The following is a 21,970-nucleotide window of genomic DNA, read 5'->3' on the forward strand; positions in this document are numbered from 1 at the left end:
TATAACTATTTTTCTAAAAGTGGATTTAAATTCTATCTTGAACCTCCTATTTCTATCACTGACAGGCAAATTCAGCAGTCTTGGTCATTTGAAGTTTATACTTAGGCTTCTGCTCCTCGCATTTTCTCCCTGTTGTGACATCTGAGACCTGAACGGACTTATTAGTATTCAGGTGTTGGGGTTGAATGGGTGGGTAATGAACACATAGTATACATTCTTTTAAGAGGTGAGTCTTTGGATTCTGGGTCTATCCCTGGTGCACCCACTGCCAGTATATGTCCCTTTAGGTACTTTTCCATACAGAACTGACTTCAGTATTTTTCTGCCTCAGTCTGGGGCCCACAGAAAACTTAGACAGTGGTTTCAGTTCCTCCTACGTCTAACTATGCCGTGTCACCACTTCAATATTGCTGTTCCCTTATCACCATAGCATGGAGCACACACACAAGAAAGTTTCCTACCCAAGTCTCAGATGGACAGCAGGGCACAGTATATCTCTACTTGTATTAATGAGGATAAGTTAGATTATGATGTGGTGACAAATGCTCCCCAAATCTCAGTGGCTTAAAAGGACAAAGGTTTATTTCTCACTTGTATGTCATTCCTGGGTCAGGCATGGTACTGCTGGTCCATGCCCTCTTTACTCCTGGATCAGGTAACTGGATGATGGAACTGTCTCTGTCTGGGACATTGCTGATATCAGCATAGAGGAAGAGAGAAAAGGAGGAACTTTGTTCTGGCTAGTAGTCCAGCTCACACTTTATTGACCAAAGAAATCAAATGGATAAGCAGAGAAGTATAATTCTTCCCCAGGGAGGGGTAGCTTATGTTTTTAAATAATACACTCTACCACACTATTCCTGGGTTCATAACTTAAGGGAAGGATCTACGTTTCTCTGATAATTTAGCTTGAGGAATGGTGAGGAGTCAGCTACTTCATGCTCAAGGCTATCAGTGTTGCTTCTTCTCCAGCTCAGTTCTCCTCTCCAGTAAGGGAGAACCTTATCTAGTCTCCAGGGAGGGTGGTCTGGTTCTTCATCTGCTTTCTTTTAGTTGATTGGTTATGGGAAAAAATAGTTTATGTTCAGCTTCTTTCAGCATTTAGCCCTTTGGAGCTCAAGAGCAGCCATCTTTTGCAAATCACAAATCTGGGTCCCGGGACATCCTAGTTATGGTTTTATAATGTATTTTCATATCTGCTAAAGCAATATCCCCATCATGACTTTTATTTTCAAAATTGGTCACTCTTTTTGCAAACATAAAACTACGCAGAATTAAGTAGTGATGGGATGAATATTTAAGAAGTATTTTTGAATGATTCACACATGTCATATGAGATGGTTTGCTCAATTTAAATGAAGTCGAAGTTGATGTTGAATTTTGGTATTTGGGGACTATTACTGGGATTATCAATATGGCTTTCCACTTGAAGTTACATGCAGTTGAGAGATACTCTACATGGCCATCACCTTGCTTGTGCCATCTCTCTTTTCCTTTGGTTTCTTTAGAGTTAACCTTTTGCTCAGGCTTTCCTCAGAACCTTCTAGAAAACTGTTATTTCGAGTACCACTCACATCTCACTTTACAGCTGCCATTCCACTTCCTCATACCATTCACCTGCTGTAAGCATCCTCATTGCTAATTAGTACAGATGAGCAACACTGAACAGTGATTCAGTTCATATACTTCCCAAAGATAAGAAGAACAAATCTGTGAGCTCCTGCCCTTACACTTGGAGGTCCCAGCTGAGTTGGTGGCAGAAGAACATGAACCTCTTTTCATAAATCCTGAGAGGGAGAAGTTGTGCCTCTGTCCCACATTGCTTCTCACTGTGGCAGGTGGCTGGCCTGTTTTTAGTTTTATTTGCTTATTTATTTATTTTGCAGCATTTATTCCCTGCCAAGGAAGTGCTGGCTGACACAAGTTCTCCAAGGTCATAATTGTTCCTTCAGCCATCGCTATTCCTTTCTATCAAGCACTGTAGAATTCCAGCCCCCCTTCCCCTTATAGAAACAATGTTATAAATCTTCACATCTCCAGGAACACAAAATACAACACTTTGTATACAGGAAGCTGATCAGCAAATGTTTGTTGAAAAAGTTTTGAATGATTTTCCAGCCAGTGCTCTTTAAGGCAAAGTATACCCTCAGGCTTTGTGTTCACCATTTTTTGATGTTAATTTTAATTTGGTTTTACTGATTTAAAAAAAAAATTTGGTAGAGAAGTGAGACACTGTAGACCCTATGAGGACTTAAAGAAAGTTCTGGTGGATAATCCCTGAGTTTCTTCCTAAAAACCAGAATTGGGGGCCACATCTTTCTCTTTACTTTGCCTCTTGTCTTCTTTTTCCTGTTCCTGCCTGTAGGTCAATAAACTGGATGTTCTCTCTGCCCCCTCCCCTCTGCATCTCTTTCCTACATCACTTCCTTGTCTTCTGCTAAGATCTGAGCCACATTTGTTGAAAACCATCTAGTTAGAATGTCTTCCTCCTTTTGCAACACAGCTCACCATGTTTCCTTATCCTTTCTTCCTTTTTAAGGATTCATACATTAAAGGTAATCGCATCTGGCTCTACAGAATCCAGTTCAGGAAGTTCTCAAGTTACAACATAAAGTGTTGCCAAAGTGCCTTTGCTAATAAGTTGTTTGGAACTTGGAACAAATTTCCCAGCAAAAAGTAGGCTCTAAGTGGTACTTACAGTTCCCAGTCCAGCCTACAACAAGTTACTCACTCAATATACTATATATCTGTTGAGTCAAGCATTTGCTATGTGCTGGTGGTTGAGAATTTTTGTGTTCACTACATTGCCCTTCAGCACTGTGCTATTTGAGTTGAGCTGTTCACTCCCCTGGCCTCATTCTCATATATATCATCTGCAAGAATTTTGCTTGTGCGGGTAAACATGATCGTTCTTTAGCATTAACATTGTAAGTTGCATCTCTCTCTACACAGTTCATCTGTAAGACAACAGAGTCATTTTCTGCACACCCAGGTGAAGCAACAATAATTTGGGCACATGTTGATCAAAATATAGCCTCCCTGTGAAGGTTTGAGGCACACCACGCTGTCATGGCCTATGGGATGAGATCCATTGCACAAGGAATAAAGCATTATAAAAACATTATTTTCAGAGAGAGTGGAATTTCTTTGATGGTAAAAGGCAGGTCCAGATTGTTTCCTGGGATATGGTTCCTAGTTGGCATACAGAAAGACCTAATATCAATACTGAATGATGAATGAACGAACGAATGAATGGCAAAGGGCTACAGGAAGACATCTCCCGCATATGCTCTCAGTTTTTCCCAAGGTTTTAAAGAATGAGGAGGAAGGACTCACAATATTTCCCTCCTGAGGTCACCGGGAGAACCCAACTCTCTGCACGCCTGTGCCCTCTTTTTGCTTTGCAGAGCTCAGAGAGAACAAAGTGTTCACGACAAACATTGTTTTACTTTGCGCCTTTCTTCTTTACCAAATGCGGGTCAGTGGAGGCTTTATATTTCAGCTTTGAAAAACAAAGTATCCAAGAGTATTGACCCCAAGAGACCCAGATTTCTCTTACAAGAACTTAAAATATCTTTTGTTTCCTGTTTCAATAAAAAGGTGCCCAGGAAGGGTCCCAAGCCAAATGTCTGTGAACACCTGTGGCCTCTGGGGGCTGCCTGCTCCCTCAGATAGCTTTGGAGCTGGAGTTTTAGAGCAAGCGGTCAGCCTGGCGGTGAGCTTGCCTCACACGTGGGCTGTACTTCCCTGAAGCCACTTCAAACAAATCTCTCCCCGCAGTGTGAGGAGAGTGAGGAGAGGGACAGGAGGACAGTGATTAATACGGGGCTCCGAGGTACGGCCCTGTAGGGACTGTGGGTGCTAGCGGTCCTTGAGTGGGCGCCATCTCCCCCTGGAGGCCGGCCACACTCCTGGGGACCAGTCCCGGGCAGAAGGGCATCAGCAGAAGAGCCCCCGAGCGCCGATCCGTGCCTCGCCAGTGGGGGGCGCTCTCCCGTGGGAAAGGTCGGGCAGGGCGGGGAGGGGCAGGGCGGGACTCGGCCCCTCCGCCCCCTTGGCGCCACCCCTCGCTCTGCCAAACTTTCCTCGGGTTCCGGGCGGGTCTCAGCGTCCTCCGGAGAGGAGGCGCGCCGCCGCCTGCCCGCTTGCCGCGTCGCCCTCGGCTGCTCGCGCCCGGCCCCCGGTCTCCCTGTCGCGCTCGGCCCCGAGGGCATGCGGCAGCAGCAGGGGTCTACGCTCCCGGGCTCCGCGGCGCGGGCGAGCGTGAGCGGTGAGTGGGTTCCCGGAGGGGCGGCCGGCCGGGGCGCATGGGGAGGCTTTTCGGGGTTGCCTGGCGTCCAGCCCGGGCCCCAGACCCATTCCGAGTACCTGGGACAGCCTTCTTTGGGCGGTGTGTGGCATATCTTGCCCTTTCCGCCTTCTTTTAAAATTTTTTTTTTTATTTTAGGAGGGAGAAGCAGTCGGGATGCAGAATCCGCGTAGCGCCCGCCCCAGCTGTGGGCTGGTGGGCTGGGCGCAGAGGAGCGCCGAGCGGGGCGCAGGCTCCGCTCTGCTTTTGCACAGGTGCTTCTTTTCCAAACTCGGTTTTACAGCCGTCGATGGTGAACTGAGGTTCTCTAGTGGAGCCTAGGGATATAACATTTTCCAGCCTTCAGTTACTCCCTAGCCTGTGGTGTGTTAGGGAACAGCTCGAACCAAGCAAGGCATCCAAAGATTCGGGAAATGGTTATTACGAACTAACTAGTGACACTGTTGGGGGTTGTGCTTTGAGAGTAAGTGACGGTCCCCGCGGTCCCCCTCTCACTACCGGCAGACAAAAGTGCTTTGTTCTGTAGCAGCGTTACTTTATTGCTTTCCTTCAACAAGTTGCGACTACCTGAAATGGCTTAGAAATTTCTCAAGCAAGTACTTGGAGGAGTGACTGTGAGTATTGGAAACAATTTAGTCTTATTAAGGTCAACATTTAAACTGCCCTCAAAAGCATTTTTAAACTGAGTATTTTCCACGAAGTGTGTTCCTGGTGCTTCGTTACTGTCATTGTCGTACCCTTCTCCCTCCTCACTTCTTTGCTGCCCTGAGTATTACCTGGCCTTGGAACGTTACTTTAGAAGTTAAGGGCCTCTTAGCTTCTTAAGGTTCCTACTTGCTTTTTGTAAGTCGGAGAATAAAGTAAATGCCAAACAGGTGATCTCTTTACAGGTCGCTTATTATTTCATGCACTGCACAGCATGTCATTAATGCATGAACTTTTGTGTTGCTAAGGAGAGTTGTTGGGTTTTCCAGTGAACTACCTATCAGTGGTTGCTAGCCCAGCTTACAGTGAGGAATTGCATCCAACTTTGTGTGGTCTGGGTCCTGGGAATAGAGTTTTCCTCTTTTTTGAACAGAAGTGATACAGTTAAAAACACACAGCCTTGGCTCTATTAACACCATGCTAGTCTAAACAAACTGGGCCATTCTAAAAAGACCAGCAAGCAAACCCTACCAGTGGGGTTTATGTACTTGAGATAAGCTTCTGGACTTGTTTCTTGTGCCATGAGACTATATGACTGTATCATGTAGGGACTGGACATCCAATCATCTGGATGTAACTTATATTGATTGTTACTACCAGGTAACTAGGACAATGGATTATTTTGGCACATTTTCAGGTTTTCTTTTGTCTTTAGAGTTCAAAACTTTGTAGCTTCGATTAAACGAGAAATAACACATTTCTTTTCTAAACCTGACAAATGCATAAATAGTAGTTACCAGCCTCTTTATATTGTTAGATCAGATCTATTTTAGGTATCTGGCTGTTTTACAAGATGTTTGATAGAACAGATCTGCATATGTTTTCTCTGAATGAAGACTGAAATGAAAACATTCCAATACGGGATTATTTTCATGTGTGTCCATCAGAGCCTACTTGAAAATCTACATGCTGATTCTCTCTCATTTTTCCAAAATACACAGGCACAGAGGAACCACTGCACACACAGCATTGTAGCCAGGCAGCAGTCAAGGTACACATTCTCAAAGTGGTGTACACATGCCCAAGGCTGGCTGCCTCTCCCCCAAGTTTTTCATCTTGGAGCAGAAATCCACCATAACCTAAGCCCCCAGCGTCTTATTTCTTTGGGCCGTGGCAGGGGGAATCACTGTAACTTGAATGGGAATTACTATAACTCGAATTACCCATTAACCATTCTCCTTGGACTGTACATTCGTTCAAAATGCTCTGTGGCCTGTGATTATAACCAGCAGAGTGGTTAAGTCTGATTGCAAGGTTCTAAATGGCAGAGCCCAGGCCTAAGGTATTATTAATGTGGTGTAAAGGGAAGAGCAGGGCTTTGCAGAGAGACCAGGCTTTGTTCCAGGCCAGGCTTCGTAACCTTGTATACTTTGCTTCACCTCTAAGCCTTAATTTCCTTGTCTGTAAAAATGAAGATTATATCCACCTCCCAAGATGAAAAGAGAAAGCACTTAGCAGGGTCTCTGATATACAGGAAGTATTCCTTATATGTTGGTTGCCCTCTTTTCCTCCTAGATAAAGTATTGACATTTCTATAAACATGGTGCAAATGTACATTGCAGTGGTGAGAGTGCAAAGGTAGATTCCCAAGTCCTTGGTGATTTAGAGATGTTCTGCTCGCTTTCCTTACTTGCTTTCCTCCTCCCTTGCCATGGTCCTTTTGCTCTTCCCTCCATCATTTCTCCTGCAGGTACTGAGCTGCCTCCTGTCTGGCCTTGCTGATCCTTTGTCCCTCATCTTGGATTCTGTGTTTATGTGGAGGAGACCCCTGGAACTTAGTTCTACCGTGGATGGGAGGGATGGAGGTGAGGGGTTTAGAGCTGTCTGCAGAAGCCCTGAGAGTTTGTGCTTTCACAGTGCTGGGTTAGAGAGGCAATTTGGAGTACAGGGGTCTGGGTTCTAATCCCAGCACCACTCCTGTGAGCTCTTGTGACCTTGAATAAATCACTTATCGTCTCTGAATCAGTTTTCTCATTCACACGATGGGGATAATAATTCCTTTTCTAGCTACCTGCATGGGTTGTGTTGGGTCCCATTAAGTCAGGCATGTGAAAGGGCTTTGTACCTGGTGAGGGCCACATAAATGTTGGATAAAGAGACAGGGCCTCCAGATGTGGGACACCCCAGGCAGGCTGTAGGGGGTGGGAGGATCTCCATGTGGGTGTTGGACATGCTAAGTGGTCATTGCTGCCGTCTCTCCACACCCCTCTTCCCTGCCTTCTGATGGCAAATGAGATTTTAAGGAGGAAATCCTGCCAAAGGTTGAGAAACTGCTCTGTGGGAAATATGAAAGGAAGAGAAATTTCAGGGCTGAGATTACCTAACGTTGTGTGATCGAAGGCACAGGGCAAAAGGTCCAAAGAAGTTTTAATTCCCTCTTAGAATTACCTGTACTGTCTGCTCATCTCAGTTCTTAGTGGACAGAAACATAGGGTTAACTAATCAGCCAATGAGACAGAGGAGAGTGGTACTGGAGATCATCAGATGTTGAATTGGGGTACCCTGTGCCATCCTCACTCTCCTGTGCCTTCTTGCTAACTTAGTCTCTGAGGTTCACTCTGCAAAGCACTAAACTGACTCAAGGCATCCCCCCACCCCCCCACACAAACAATTAAGCTAATTATTTAATTCAGTCTGAGAGGTGTGTCTTGCTCTCTGCCTGACCTGCCTCGTGAGCCAGGAGAGTAGTGCCCAGTGAGAGGAAGGTCTGACTTCCTGGATTGTCCCCGCCCCCTCTTTCCCAGACTGATGTCAATCATCCTTATTCCCCTTCGTCTCCTGGCCTGGCCTCTGCGGCCCCTGACCCCTAGCCTCTGGTCCTGTCTGCCTACTTCCTTGAACTCCATTGCCTGTGCCCCTCCCTGATCCCATGGACCTTGCTTCCCCTCCTCAGATGTGAATCATTCATATACCTTAGTCCAGGCCAGACTGGGTGTCGCTCTGGAAAACAGCCTGCCCAGTATAGCCTGCCTCACCCCTTCCAAACAATGTTAGTCAGCCCCGTAATTACTCATCAGCTAGTCCTATGTCTTTATTGTTCCCTGGGACATTAGGCTGCAGGACCTACTAGCCCTGGTTTTGTTTTGTTTTGTATTTTACGCAGGCCTCTCACTGTTGTGGCCTCTCCCGTTGTGGAGCACAGGCTCCGGACGCGCAGGCTCAGCGGCCATGGCTCACGGGCCCAGCCGCTCCGCGGCATGTGGGATCCTCCCGGACCGGGGCACGAACCCACGTCGCCTGCATCGGCAGGCAGACTCTCAACCACTGCGCCACCAGGGAAGCCCTAGACCTGGTTTTGACGCAGCCGTGTGCAGATTCAGTGGTATCATCAAGGGTGGCTTGGCAGGTGCCGGGGGTGGGTCGGACGGCACTTTAGCCTCCCCCATAAGTGCCACTAGTTTGCCCAAAGGCTCTCCAAACAAACATGCAGTCTAAATAAAAGCAGTGTGCTTGCTTTGCAAATGCAGCTTTAAGGCAAGCCCCCTTTCAGTCAGTCTGCCCCCAAACCCCTCCTCTTCAGAAATTCTGAGCTGTCTCCAGATGGACTCAGACCATGTAAATCAGAGGTGGTCCGTGGAGTCAGTCAGAGGCATTCACTTCCCAAGGAGAGCTAGAAATTTAACGTTAAGGCTCAGAGCCCTTGAGAGTAACTAATTATTGAAGATCAAAGCAAGGCATCAGGTATAGAACATCACTGAATCATTTGCCTCCTGCCCTGGTTGATTTTTTTTTTTTAAAGGAAGAATTCTTTTTTTTTAAAATTAATTTATTTATTTTTGGCTGTGTTGGGTCTTCGTTTCTGTGCGAGGGCTTTCTCCAGTTGCGACCAGTGGGGGCCACTTTTCATCGCGGTGCGCGGGCCTCTCACTGTCGCGGCCTCTCGTTGCGGAGCACAAGCTCCAGATGCGCAGGCTCAGTAGTTGTGGCTCACGGGCCCAGGTGCTCCGCGGCATGTGGGATCTTCCCAGACCAGGGCTCGAACCCGTGTCCCCTGCACTGGCAGGCAGATTCTCAGCCACTGCGCCACCAGGGAAGCCCCCCTGGTTGATTTTTAATAGGCCAGTCCTTTAAATGGGAGCCCTTTCCCTGAACTAAACTGTCACATGGGTCTGGCAGAGAGAAAATACATATAATTTTTTTCTATAAAAATGGCCTTAGGATTAGCGTTCTCCAAAGAGATGGAACCAATAGGACATATATAGCTGTTTATAAGAGGAGGTTTATTATAAGAATTGGCTCATGGGATCATGGAGGCCGAGAAGTCCTGCGGTCTTGCCATCTGCAAGCCGAAGAACCAGGAAAGCTGGTAGTGTAGTCCAGTCTGAGTCTGAAGGCCTGGGAACAGGAGCTCTGATGTCTGAGGGCAAGAGGAGATGTACAGCCCAGCTCAAGCAACCAGGCAAATTTGCTCTTCTTCTGCCTTTTTGCTCTATTCCGTCTCTCAGGGGATTGGATGATACCCAGCCACATCGGTGAGGCTCATCTTCTTTACTCAATCTACAGATCCAAATGCTAATCTCTTCTGGAAATACCCTCATGGACACACCCAGATAATGATTTACCAGCTACCTGGGCATCCTTTAACCCAGTCAAGTTGGCCCATAAAATTAATTCTTCCACCAGCAAACCAGGAAGTTGACACGGGTACAACACTACCGTCCACAGAGCCCATCCATATATCATCAGTACTTCCCCAAGTGTCTCTTTTTCCTGTCTGATCTAGGATCCATGTTAAATTTATTTGTCATGCCTTTTGTAAAATAGTTCCTCAGACTTTCCCTGTTCCTAAAGTCCTTGCAGTTGTACAGGTCTTAACATTTTGTAGATAACTCTCAACCTGGGTCTAGCAGGTGTTTCTTCAGAACCAGACTTAGGTCATATGTTCTTGGCAGGGTACTCTGCTCTTGTCAGCACATCGCATTAGAAGGTACATAATGTCAGCTTGTCCACCACTGGAATATTGGCCTTAATCACCTGGTTATGTTGGTGTTTGCCAGATCTCCCCACCTTAAATTCACCATTTTTCCCTTTGAAACTTATTGGTATTTGTGGGGAGGTGTTCTGAGGTTATGCTAATAGCCTGTCTCTCATTAAACATCCACCTACAGCCTTATCATTCACTGATGACCTCTGCCTGAATCAGCCACCTCTCTGAAGGTTGCCAAATGGTGATTCTTTGTTTCCATCACTCCTTCCACATTTGTTAGTTGGCATTCTGCTATTAGGAAGAACTTTCTTTCTCCTTCATGCATTTATTCATTTATATTAGGAAGTATTCGTGGATTCCTTTTGTATACAGTATGTTGAGATCTCTTGCTATAATTACTTATTTTGATGCTCAAATTGTTCTCAGTTTGACCAGTGGGAGTCCCTTTGAACTGGCTCCTTTGTCCTTTTGACATCCTTATCATCCATTGAACATTTAAAAATTTTCTGTCACCACAAGGCATCCCAGGTTTATCTTGAACTTTCCCTCTCCTGGTTAGTCATCCTTTTTGGTAGAGAATGGTATTTAGAAACCAAGATACAGAAGGTTGATTGTGTCCATTTTTGCTGGGGTGTCTTAGAGCTCTCAAAGGACAGAGCTAGGAAATATATGTATATATGTATTTACACATACACATTTATATATTTTCTGCATTAGGCCATATATTGTAAAATCATGAGTTCATACTAATACCTCCAATTCCAGTCCAACACCCAAGGACCTTTCTAGTCTTATCGCTTTATATCTTTTTACATATCTTCTCTGGCAGTTAGAAACTTGACTCTCATTACCATCAATATTTTTACTTATTTGCTCAGAGTAGCCCGCCTCTCAGCCACAAAGGCCATCCTGCCTCCTCTCTGTCCATCTCTCTTCCCACTGCTGCTCATCTTTGGTGCCAGCCCTGCTAACCCGTGTGTCTATGCAACTTTATTATCAGCCTCCAGTCCCTCCAGCTCACTACTCTGTGTGGCTCCCCAGCCACAGCCCATGCTTCTGTGCAACTCCCCAAACTCTCTCCATCATACTGGGTTCTCAGCCACTTGCTGACCCCTCAGTTCTGGGGAGGGAAGAAAAGAGAAGGCAGAGGAAGAGAGAAGAAGATGGGAATGAAAGAAAGCAAAGATAGAAACAGCATATACCTTTTTAAAGGTTTCCATGGATTGCTACTAGGTCATTACTAGCCTTTCTCAGTTAATTTCCAGCCTAATTTCTATAGTCAGATAATTGATGTCTGTGGCCTAGTTCAACTGGTAGTCTCTATTTTGTTGATGGAGAAAGTAAAATGCTTTAGGAGAAACTGTTTCTTACGTTATATCGTTCAATATGTTAGAAGTAAACTGGGTTGCTTGCTCTTCTGAGCTTTCTCTGAAGCAGGCAAACTGACTAATCATCGCTATTTTCTATCGTGTATTTAGAGTTTTATTCAGTCCTTTTCATTTGATTATGGATTTTTCCCATAAACTCTTGTCAACAATTCTAAGTAGAGGTACATTTACAAATTTTTATTGACATTTACCACAACCACATTATATTACGTCTAGAATCACTAAATATTTGCAAAAGGCATTAATGTCATTATGGAGAACAAATCTGCATTTTTATTTCTCTTGGGGTTAGAGGATTAACTAACGAAAAAAGGCTCCAGTGGTCAGGGTGGTGAAAAGAGCCCTGCGCTAGAAGGATGAGAGCTGGTCAAAGTGAATCAGTGTCTCCCAGTTTTAATTTTCTTTGTAAGATGGAGAAAGCTACACTGCCCATCTCACCATGGGATCAAATGGGAAGAGAGACATGAACTCACTTTGAAGACTGTTCAGTGGTATATTAGTGAATATATTTTGAGGGATTACTCTACGATCCAGATAGAGTAGTCTAGAGGAAGCATGGTAATATGATTAGAAGGTTAAACATCAGGTTTCCAACCCCTCTGGCTAAACTCCTTTTATACTTATTCTCTGGGACCAAGTAGTTTCAACTGATAGTGAAAAACACCAGTTAGTGACCCTGGACAGGGTGGTAGAGGGGAGACGTTCTTGGGGTTGTAATGCCGGTGACCCACCCTGTCTGAGGGAGGGATTGCCTCCTTTGACCTCCCCTCCCTGGTAATCTCTCTTGGGATCCCCCTCCCCAACCTATTGGGAACAGACTTACCCTGTTGCTTTACTGGACTTGTCTCACTCCTCTGGACCTGGCAGTGGGTTGAGGACTTTACATTGGCTGTTTCATTCACTTTGCCCCAGTAACCCAGTAACCTGACAAGTTAGATCTTGTCTCCCTTTTGTAACAGAGGAAATTGAGGCTCAAAGAGGTTAAGTAACTATCCTCAGGCCCCACTGATAATAACAGTAATGAAATTAACACTCTGTGTCAGAGGCTATTTTAAGCACCTTATTTAAATCTCCCTATAGTCTTAGGAAGAAGGTGCTGTTATTATCCCCATTTTATAGATGACAGAATTAAGGCACAGAGAGGTTAACTAACTTGCTGGTACGTAAGGCTTCACACTCAGGCCAGTTATCTCCAGAGGCCATGCTCTTTTGCTCTTTTGATATCCAGTTTCCCCAACACCATTTGTTGAAGAGACCGTCTTTTCCCCATTGTATATTCTTGGCACCTTTGCCAAAGATCAATTGATCATATATGCATGGGTTGATTCCTAGGCTCTCTATTCTGTTCCATTGATCTATATGTCAGTCTTTATGTCAGAACCATACTTTTTTGATTACTGTAACTTAGTATTACTATTGCTTTGTAGTATATTTTGAAACCAGGAGGTATGAGGCCTCTAGATTTGTTCTTTCTCAAGATGGTTATGGCTGTTTGGAATCCTTTGTGTTTTCATGTGAATTTTAGGATTTCTTTTCTATTTCTGTAAAAAAAAAAAGATGCTGCTGAGATTTTGATAGGAATTGTTCTGAATCTGTAAATTACCTTGAGTTGTATAGACATCTTGACAATATTAGATTCTAATCCATGAACACAGCATGTCTTTCCATTTATTTATGTCTTCTTTAATTTCTTCCATCATTGTGTTGTAGTTTTGAGTATACAAGTCTTTTGCCTCCTTGGTTATGTTTATTCTTAAGTATTTTATTCAGTATGATGCTATTGTAAATGGGATTGTTTTCTTAATTTCCAAAAAGCTTGTCGTTGTTAGCGTATAGAAATGCAGCTGATTTTTGTATGTTGATTTTGTATCCTACAACCTTACTGAATTCATCGATTAGTTCTAACAGTTATTTTTTGTGGGATCTTCAGGGTTTTCTACATATAAGATCATATCATCTGCAAACATGATTTTACTCCTTCCTTTCCGATATAGATACCTTTTATATCCTTGTCTTGTCTGGCTAGGACTTGAGATACTTTGTTGAATGGAAGTGGCCAGAGTGGGTCTCCTTGCCTTGTTTCTGGTCTTAAAGGAAAAGCTTTCAGTTTTTCACTGTTGAGTATGATGTTCATTCTGGGGGTCATGCTCTTTAACCACTCTGCTTACCTGCTTATCTGCTAATATTTGAACGCAGAACCTGAAGCCTGTGTTCTTCTGCCACACTACATTGTCTCTCCTCTGCTTCCTCACCCACTTCAACACTCCTGCCTCCCTGCTTTGTTTCAAGCAACAGAAGAGGGAAGTGGCAGTCTCTTAAGCCTAGTCACTGTGGCTCTAGGCCCATACTCTTAGGCAGGAGAAGAGTCTTTCCTGGACTGTGGTCATTTTAGTGTAAGTATAGGATGCCTTTGTTATTTGTCCTTGTTAAATTGAAGGGTTAGAGCATGAACAGTTAAAATTCCAGAATGCCAGTTGTATATTCTATTGAATTTTGGGGAAATATTGAGTTAACTTTCTTGGGAGGTACTATCTACCATTTATTGAGTACACCCTATGTCCTAAGCATCTTGCTACGCACTTTATATACATTGCTTTAATTATCCTTTCAACAATCCTATATAGTTGTTGTAGTTATTATGTTGTAGTTATTTTTAGAGAGGAAGGAAAAGTCTCTGGCCAGATCGGGAGTATGCCAGGTTAGAGCCATCGCTGAAAGTGATGAGCCTACATCTGACCCGGGTTCAGCTGACGCCAAAGCTTCTGCTCCTTTTCCCCCCCGCTACCCGGCCCTCCTATGTGTCACAGCCTGCCATGCTCTTCTTGAAAGTGTTTAGGTGACCAGAGCTCCACTGGTCTGGCCTTCCATTCTCTAAACCCTGTTTTAAATACCCATGCTAAAATGTCCATTTCTTTATTTATTCTGACCAACGAACGTCCATTATGCACTGGAGGAATAGAAATAAGCAAACCACAGCAAAACAAAACAAAACTCCCGTTCAGAAGAAAGGGAGACATGCAGCAGACATGATGGAACCCCGCTGGGCAGCAATTAAGACTTCCCTGCCCTGGTCCCTTCCTATGTGAGAGGCTTCCTGGTGGTCCTGACTTTGACTCTGTTCCCTGGGAAGTTCTTCCTTGTCCATTACCCTCTGTGGCCATATCTGAAATGGGTGTTGGAAAGTGTGAGCTCCAGGCCACTCTGTGGCTTCCACAGCAGTATAATTCCTTAAAAAGTTTATAGGCTTCTGGTCTGTTTGCTTCTAGTCAGTTCCATATACCAGTTACCACATCCAAATTCTATTTTGGATCAAGGTCTTAGGCATTTCTTTTTTCCCAACTTCTATGCTGGGCCCATCTCTCTTTTCCTCTCCTTAGTGGTTTCTGCCCTGAAGTCCTCTAAAACATGGACTTGGGCAGGAGAATGCACGCTTACTCTTTACTGTCGGCCTGACTTCTTTGTTCCAATGCCATGTTTTATTGAGAGGCCTTTGAGAAAGGCTGTGAGCAGTGATACTATTTTCTGCTCTGTGGGGTCGCAGAAGCAGTTCACTTTTCTAATCTTCCAAGGCCTCCAGCTTCTGGCTGCTGACCATTCTTTTCCACCTTTGCTTACAAACGATCCTTGCCTGAGCTCATCTCTTTCTGGGAATGCCTTGCTAAAAGCTGCGAGAAGCAGCCAGTGCCTGCACCTAGAGCTGCCGGCTTCTTAGGCAGAGAGGCCTCCAAGTACAGTGATTTGAAGACAACAGTTTATTTTTCTCTCTTGTTAACGGTCCTGAGGTGAGTGGTTTGAGTCTGAAGGGCTTCTTTTATCTTGTTTTTCCACTATCCACCAGGGCAATGTTTCTCAAACTCCCTTTGTTTCAAGACTGGATTTTTTTTTTTTTTTTTTTTAAGACTGGATTTTTTTTTTTTTTTAAGACTGGATTTTTTTTTTTATTGCCAGTGTGCCGAAGACAGATACTTTTGGTTTATACTCCACAGATCACACACTTGTATTTCACAGCAGTGTCAAATTGTCGCAAACAGTTCTAGGTGTTTATTCACAGTTTCTGGACTTATCTCCTCATTAATGGAAACTTGTCCCTGGACTACTTGGAGTTGTGCTTCTAGGGCTTTGCCCTGGTCTGAAGGTTCAGTGCTGATCACAGGGCTGCTTGAGCTCCAGCTTGCAGGAAGGTGAAAGAGCTCGGAGGCACACACGCTATTTCAGGGCTAACCTGGAAGCAGCGTACTTCATTCGTGCCAGTCCGTTGGCAAGAAGTTAGTCACATGCCTCCCTGTAAGGAGGCTGGGAAATAGAGTTTTTTACTCTATAAGGAAAGGAAAACATGGTTCAACACTTTGTGCCATAGACCATAAAGCTAAACAATGATAAAAGAAATATTTATGAGAGAACTCGCAGGGCAGCAGACAATCATGGGCAAATGAGTTAGAAGAACTGTTCTGAGTTCAGTGCCTTGTCACTCAGGACAGGGCCTCTCGGAAATAGAGTCTGGGGTCCTGCTGGCCTTTTCACGCAACCAGGGGGTCAGAGGCTGGTTGTGCAGTGAGGTTAACAAGAGGGAAGTTCATGCGAGAAGAGGCTGAGAACCATTCTCAGGAGGAAATCTAGAAATCAAATACCCAGGTTTGGAGCTGGAATCCACAAGGTGGTATTCAGAGCGCTGGGGCAGGGGCAGATCTGAAGGCTTAGGACACTGCAGCAGTCAGGATCAGTGGGCATCAGGAAAGGGGTTCCAATAGTCTACCCTGAGCCCAAGCAAAGCACCGGAGGAGGGAGGACAAAAGGTCTTGGCCAGTGTGAGCCGGACGAAGCCTCTTCAATCCCAAACCTCTCTGCCAGCTTGCAAATGCTATGCTACAAACAGCTAGTGAAGCCCGAGGCCACCATTGTTTTAGCCCCTGCATTAAAATCTGATGCTTAAACCTCAAACTCTATTCCTATCCCGACAGCTGAACTGAGGGAGGTTTCATGTCCCAGCCTGCATACATGCTACCCTTATGGTGACTTTCTTCTTGTTTATCTTGAAGGCAGTTTGGGAGCTTAGCCTGAGGGTGAGAGGACATGAGCGGTGTCAGGGCTTGAGCTAGTTCAGGAGTCATGCACATAGAGGAAAAAACTTGAGCAATCATAGATCTTGTGGAAGAAAGTTTAAAGGGAAAAGAAGAGGGGGCTGAGAGCCAAGTCTAGGAGTATGTACACTTCAAGGCTGAAGAACAGCCTTGAAGAACAGGAGACAGAAATACTGAGAACAGTGGGAAAAGAACCAGGAAAAAGTAGGGTCACAGAGGCTTAGGAGGGGAGTTACAAAAAGAGAATAACTCTCTCAGCGTCCACAGTGAAACCAAAGAAAAAGAGGACTGGAAACAAAGGAATTGTTATTGAATTATTCAATAAAATTGAACATATTTTTATTATGTGCTGATTACAGGCAAGGTTCTGTGTTTGTGCCTCAGAGAACAGGGAGACAGAAGGGTACTAGCTCTGCTTCCAACAGGTTTGGAAGTGAGGCTAAGACGAATCAATATTTAATATGATGTGTTGAATGCCACAGGAGAGCTACCAAGTATTTGCCAGCCAAATTTCTTGGAAGAATAGCCTATACTTTCTTTCCACTTCCATATCACCCAAGCATTATTCAATACAGTGTGATCAAGTTTCTGTCTCTTCTGCTTTCAACCAGTGAACTAAAACTAACCAACACGTGAACCAGACACACGTTGTCCATGCACCTATATTGGGCATCAGGTGCACAGACACGAGTAAGAAACTGTGATGGCCCTTCAGAAGCTCACAGTGTGGTAGTAAAGGCTGACACTGAGGCAGAGGCTGCTTCCACAGTGCAGTATCAGGGGAGTCCCCCTCCAGTGGCTAAAAGAGAGTCCGAGTTTAGTAAATAAAAAGTCATCTTAGGAGAATGAATATACACATGTCTGAAAGTTCCAGGTATATAGATGTGTACAGGTTCCAGAGTCAAGGACCACCTCCGGTCTCCCCCAAGTGCGTTTGTATTAATTTACGAAGAGTAGAGGTGAGGAACGCTAGAATAAGATGAGACTGTTGGTGGAATAGAAATGAGTTTATTCCTGACCTCCCTCCCCCCAGTGCCTTGAGCCCCCATGCTTCTTTGTCTACTCAGTGACTAAGTCTAGCTTGTGTCCCCAGGGTCTAAAGGTCATCTGCCATTATAGCATCTCCACCTAGGTTGCAGTCTGCAGAGCTTCTTGGAGAGTAGCACTTATCCAGCATCTCCCACGGCTGGCCCTGCCACTGGAAATGCCACTGTGGAGGATGGATCAGTAGTGCCACCAAAAGGCAGTCCTCGTAGTGATGGCTGCATGGCCTTGCATCGGGCTGCAGTGTCCCCTTTGGCTCAGGTTGTCATTACCCTGACCCCCTCTGCCCTGCTCTCCTCACAGCACCTTAAGGAAAACTCTACTGCTTCTTTCTCTGCAGTGTCTAGATTCAAACCTGGCTAACCTTAGGTCCCAATAAACACTTCAACCCATGTCATTTATTTCCATGGTATACAAGAGCACAGAGTTGGAAGTGAACCTTGATTACACTGGAGGACACATCTGTGAGGTAGACTTCAACATGCAGGGATCTGTTGGAATCCAGTGCAATCATCTTTATTGTATATAATGCCTCTAACTATGGGCAAATCACTCATTGACTGAATCACTTACTGTGTGTAGTGAAATTTACTAGGGTTCTGGTACTCTAAGGGGACATAGGGGGCATCCAAAGAATTGTGATACTGGCCCATACCTTTGGGAATACGGTTTATTCCTCTTTCCTTCTCTGAGAGTTGTTACACTTAGAGCCAGGAAATGTTATGTGTACTATATCTTACTGAAAGATTTAAGAAAAATCTATAACATAGTAACACCTTACAAATAACACTGTTGTATTACAATGTCCTTGAAGATATCTGTATTGCTCAGAGTTCCACAGGAAACATGATATCGTTAATTTGGTATCTGGAGCAGGGGATGGTAACTTGGTAACTGGGGGAGGGCAGAATTCATGGAAACCAAGAGATGGTACAATGACCCAGAGCTAGAAACAGCAAGGAGCTTTTAACACCCCTCAACCTGGAAGCCAAGGGGAGGGAGAAGGAGAGGCTGCCTGCCAGGTACTAACCCAGCCAACCCGTAGCGACCTGGCAGGGAGGGAGCAGGGGAATCAATGTCTCAGCCTTGCCCCACCCACTCCTCCTCACCTCTCGCTGTACCTCTCAGGGCAGGAGCTGGAGGGCAAGGAAGCCGGTTGATTCAGTCCTGCAGGGAAAAGAGCAAGTGGAGGAGGTTGGAGAGGGAGCTGGAGGGACCAATGGATGAGATCAGGCACAGCGTTCAAATGCCTTTTATATGCATTTCCGTGACCTGGTTACCTTCATACAGATGTGCTGTTTTACTACGAGACATGCATAGGGTGGGAGAGGGGGGCAGGATGGGGATGGCTACGAGTTCCTTGCTTTAGTGATGAAACAGCAGTACCCTCCTTTGGAGCCTCTGAAGCCTTCATTAAAACAACCATTTCCCACTATAGCCACATGCTTTGAAAATATGACTGTCCTTTCTGTATAGAGTTTCAGAATTCAGTCAGGCACTAACCTGAGCTGGTGTGCTTTCCAGAAGCAAGGAGGGGTCACTGCAGATCACTATTCACCTATTGCTGGGAACAGCGGGGGATTATTTAGAACAAGAGGCTGTTGAACATCCTTCTCAGGACTGATGGCAGGAGACTGAGTCACGAAACGGAGAGTGAGCCAAGGAATGAATGCAGTTCATGGTTAAGTCAGGACAAACAGTTTGGACCCAAATTTTCTCTGTTGTGAATTTTATAATGTAAAGAAATCTAAATTTCTTCTTATGGGAAGTCATTGGCTGTAAGTAGGAACTTTGAAATTTCTCAAAATATATTTTCACAGAATGACGAAGTTCTTTGTACAAGAAGAATATCTCTTTCAGAGATGAATGTCCACACTTTAAATTTTGGCATTCTCTCCTCCTTCAAACATGTGATTACATGATGATCTAAGGATTATTTGGTATATAATAGAACATATGGGGTTATATTATATATAAATATTATTCATTTTAAGCATTTTGATTAGTGTCTTTACTTTTAAGAGGGTCAAAGGACAAAATATGTCTGTCATCTTTCCAGCCTAATGAATTAGATGAGATTAAAATCATATACAATTGGTAAAGTAAACACAGTTAAAGATTTACATTACATTTGGATAAGCTGAGTCAGGGAGTGTGCTGATCGTATAAAATCCCTGTCTCACCTCGTTTATTTGGTTTAGTTCTGTATGTTTTCAAGTTTGCCTTCCTGTTTAGCCAAGAGGTTTAAGAGGTCTTCAGTCATCAGTGACATCTGAGGAACAATACATTTGATTATAGTTGTTTATTAAACAAGTCCTAGGGTAGCAGCTGTTTGTATATACCATGGCCTCTTGTAAATCCACCCACTCAATGGAGAGAGAGAAAGCAGTGGTTGAAACAGCTGACATGCAACAGGCTGTCCTCCCTACCTACAGGACTCAGAAACGTGCCCTGGCACAATAACCTGTTTATCCTGCTGAGCTCTGACTGCATTTGCCCCTGTGTGTCATTGAGCTGAAGATGACTTGAGGCATGGAAGTTTCTCATTTCCCAAGCGCACTGGGTGTGTGCCTGCTTCTCCTCTGTGGCTGCTGTCTTGGGAACTTTACTACCAGTAGAAGCACTCGGTGTGCCGTGGGACCTTGTTGCTGTATGGCGAGCAGGGGGTCACAATCAGAACAATTTTATGTGCGTGAGTTTACTATTCGTTCTTAAGAAACAGAGTGATGAAACTTTAACAAAGTTGAGTTCAGCTTTCTTAAGAGAAATGGTCTAGTGTATAAAGATAGGGTAGCAGATCTGTAAAAGCCCTATACTTAACAGGTACCCCTAAAGTAAACGTATTAGCTTTACCCAAGAATATCGAGGATCTCAATACCCTGTCATAGATAATATCTGTTTAAGTTGAATCTCCAATAGGTGGCTACTCCTTTGTGTTATTTTACCACAGCAAAGAGTAAAATAACTGCTTATGAAACCTGCAGGCTTTATTTATTTTGAAATTACTGTGGTATAGTAGACTTGGTAACATCCTCTCCCCTCTCTCTTTTTAAAATCTATTTTTAATATTTATTTATTTATAAGACCATTTTATATTTACAGAAAAATTGAGCAGATAGAATAGAGAGTTCCCATGTTATGCTCCCACTCCTACACATGGTTTCCCCTCCTATTATTAACATCTTGCAGTAATATGGTACATCTGTTACAGTTAATGAACTGATATAGATTCACCACTATTAACTAAAGTCCCACTTTATTCAGATTTTCTTACTTTCTACATAATGTTCCTTCTCTGTTCCAGGATCTGAGATACACATTATATTCAGATGTTATGTCTCCTTAGGTTCCTCTTAGCTGTGACAGTTTCTCAGATTTTCTTTGTTTTCGATGACCTTGATGGTTTTTGAGAATGTCTCCCAACTGGGATGTGTCTGAGGTTTTTCTCAGATTAGCCTGGGGTTATGGGTTTGGGGAAGGAAGATTACAGAGTAAAGTGCCATTCTTAACATATTTTATCAAGGTTACAGACTAGCAACATGACTTATCACTGTTGATGTTGACCTTGATCACCTGGCCGAAGTCATGTTTGTCAAGTTTCTCCACTGAAAAGTGAGCCCCGCCCCCTTTCATACTCTCCTCTTTGGGAGGCAGTCACCATGCACAGTCCACACTTATGGAGTGGGAGATATGTTCCCCTCCTTTAGAGTGGAATATCTACATAATCTATTTGGAATTTTTCTGTATGGGAGATATGTCTCTTCTTTTTCATTTATTATTTTTTCAGTCATTTACTTCCAACAATATGGACTAATAGATTTTTAAAAATGCATTGGGTTATATAGTCCAATCCTACTTTATTTATTTTGTTGCTCAAATTGTTCTACCTTGACCATTGGGTCTCCCTTTCTTTGGAAGTTATGTTCAAAGAGAAGTCATAATTTCTGATGTCCATACAGACAAGGGGTTGGGGGTCTGTACGGTGGGGCCGCCCTTCAGACCACCCTGTCTTGTCTGCTCTGGTAAAGCCTCTGTTCAAGGGTGGCAAACACCACTCCTCACACTTCTCAGCCAGCAGGGCTTGGATCCAAGTCTACAGAAGAAAATGAAAGAGTTCTGAGACCCAAATTAGAGAGTATGCAGCAGTAGAAGAAAGTAAGAATGCTCAGTTTGGGTAGGGGGCACGTGTGCCCAAGGCTACTTAATTTAATTCTACATTTAACTAGTATTTACTGAGTGCCTACTGTGTGCTGGGCATTGTTCCATGTGCTGTGGATGTGCTACAACAGCACAAAGGCCCTGACTTCCTAAGCACACGGTGGGGACAGACCATAACCCCAAGCAGATGGTGTCAGGTAGTGAGAAATGCTGTAGAGAAGAATAAAGCAGAGGAAAGGGCGCTAGTGCCTGAGGGCAGGGGTTTGGGTGAGGTGCTTTTTTTACAAAGGGGCAGGGAAGAGAATCTCTGGTGAAGTGACCTTTGGGCTGGAATGAGGTGGCAAAGTGAGCCCTGAAGGTA

General features: G+C 44.3%; 1 protein-coding gene across 1 annotated transcript in view; it reads left to right on the top strand.

Moving 5' to 3' along the window:
• Window positions 1-4,140: 4,140 nt before the first annotated feature.
• Window positions 4,141-21,970, top strand: part of LPAR3 (lysophosphatidic acid receptor 3) — a 71,640-nt gene continuing 53,810 nt past the window's right edge. Inside the window, exon 1 of the mRNA XM_030866086.2 lies at window positions 4,141-4,270. The gene's annotated coding sequence lies outside the window, so the exon portion shown is untranslated. The remainder of the gene's footprint in view (window positions 4,271-21,970) is intronic.

Source organism: Globicephala melas, chromosome 1, assembly GCF_963455315.2.
Source record: "Globicephala melas chromosome 1, mGloMel1.2, whole genome shotgun sequence".
Classification (NCBI taxonomy): domain Eukaryota; kingdom Metazoa; phylum Chordata; class Mammalia; order Artiodactyla; family Delphinidae; genus Globicephala; species Globicephala melas.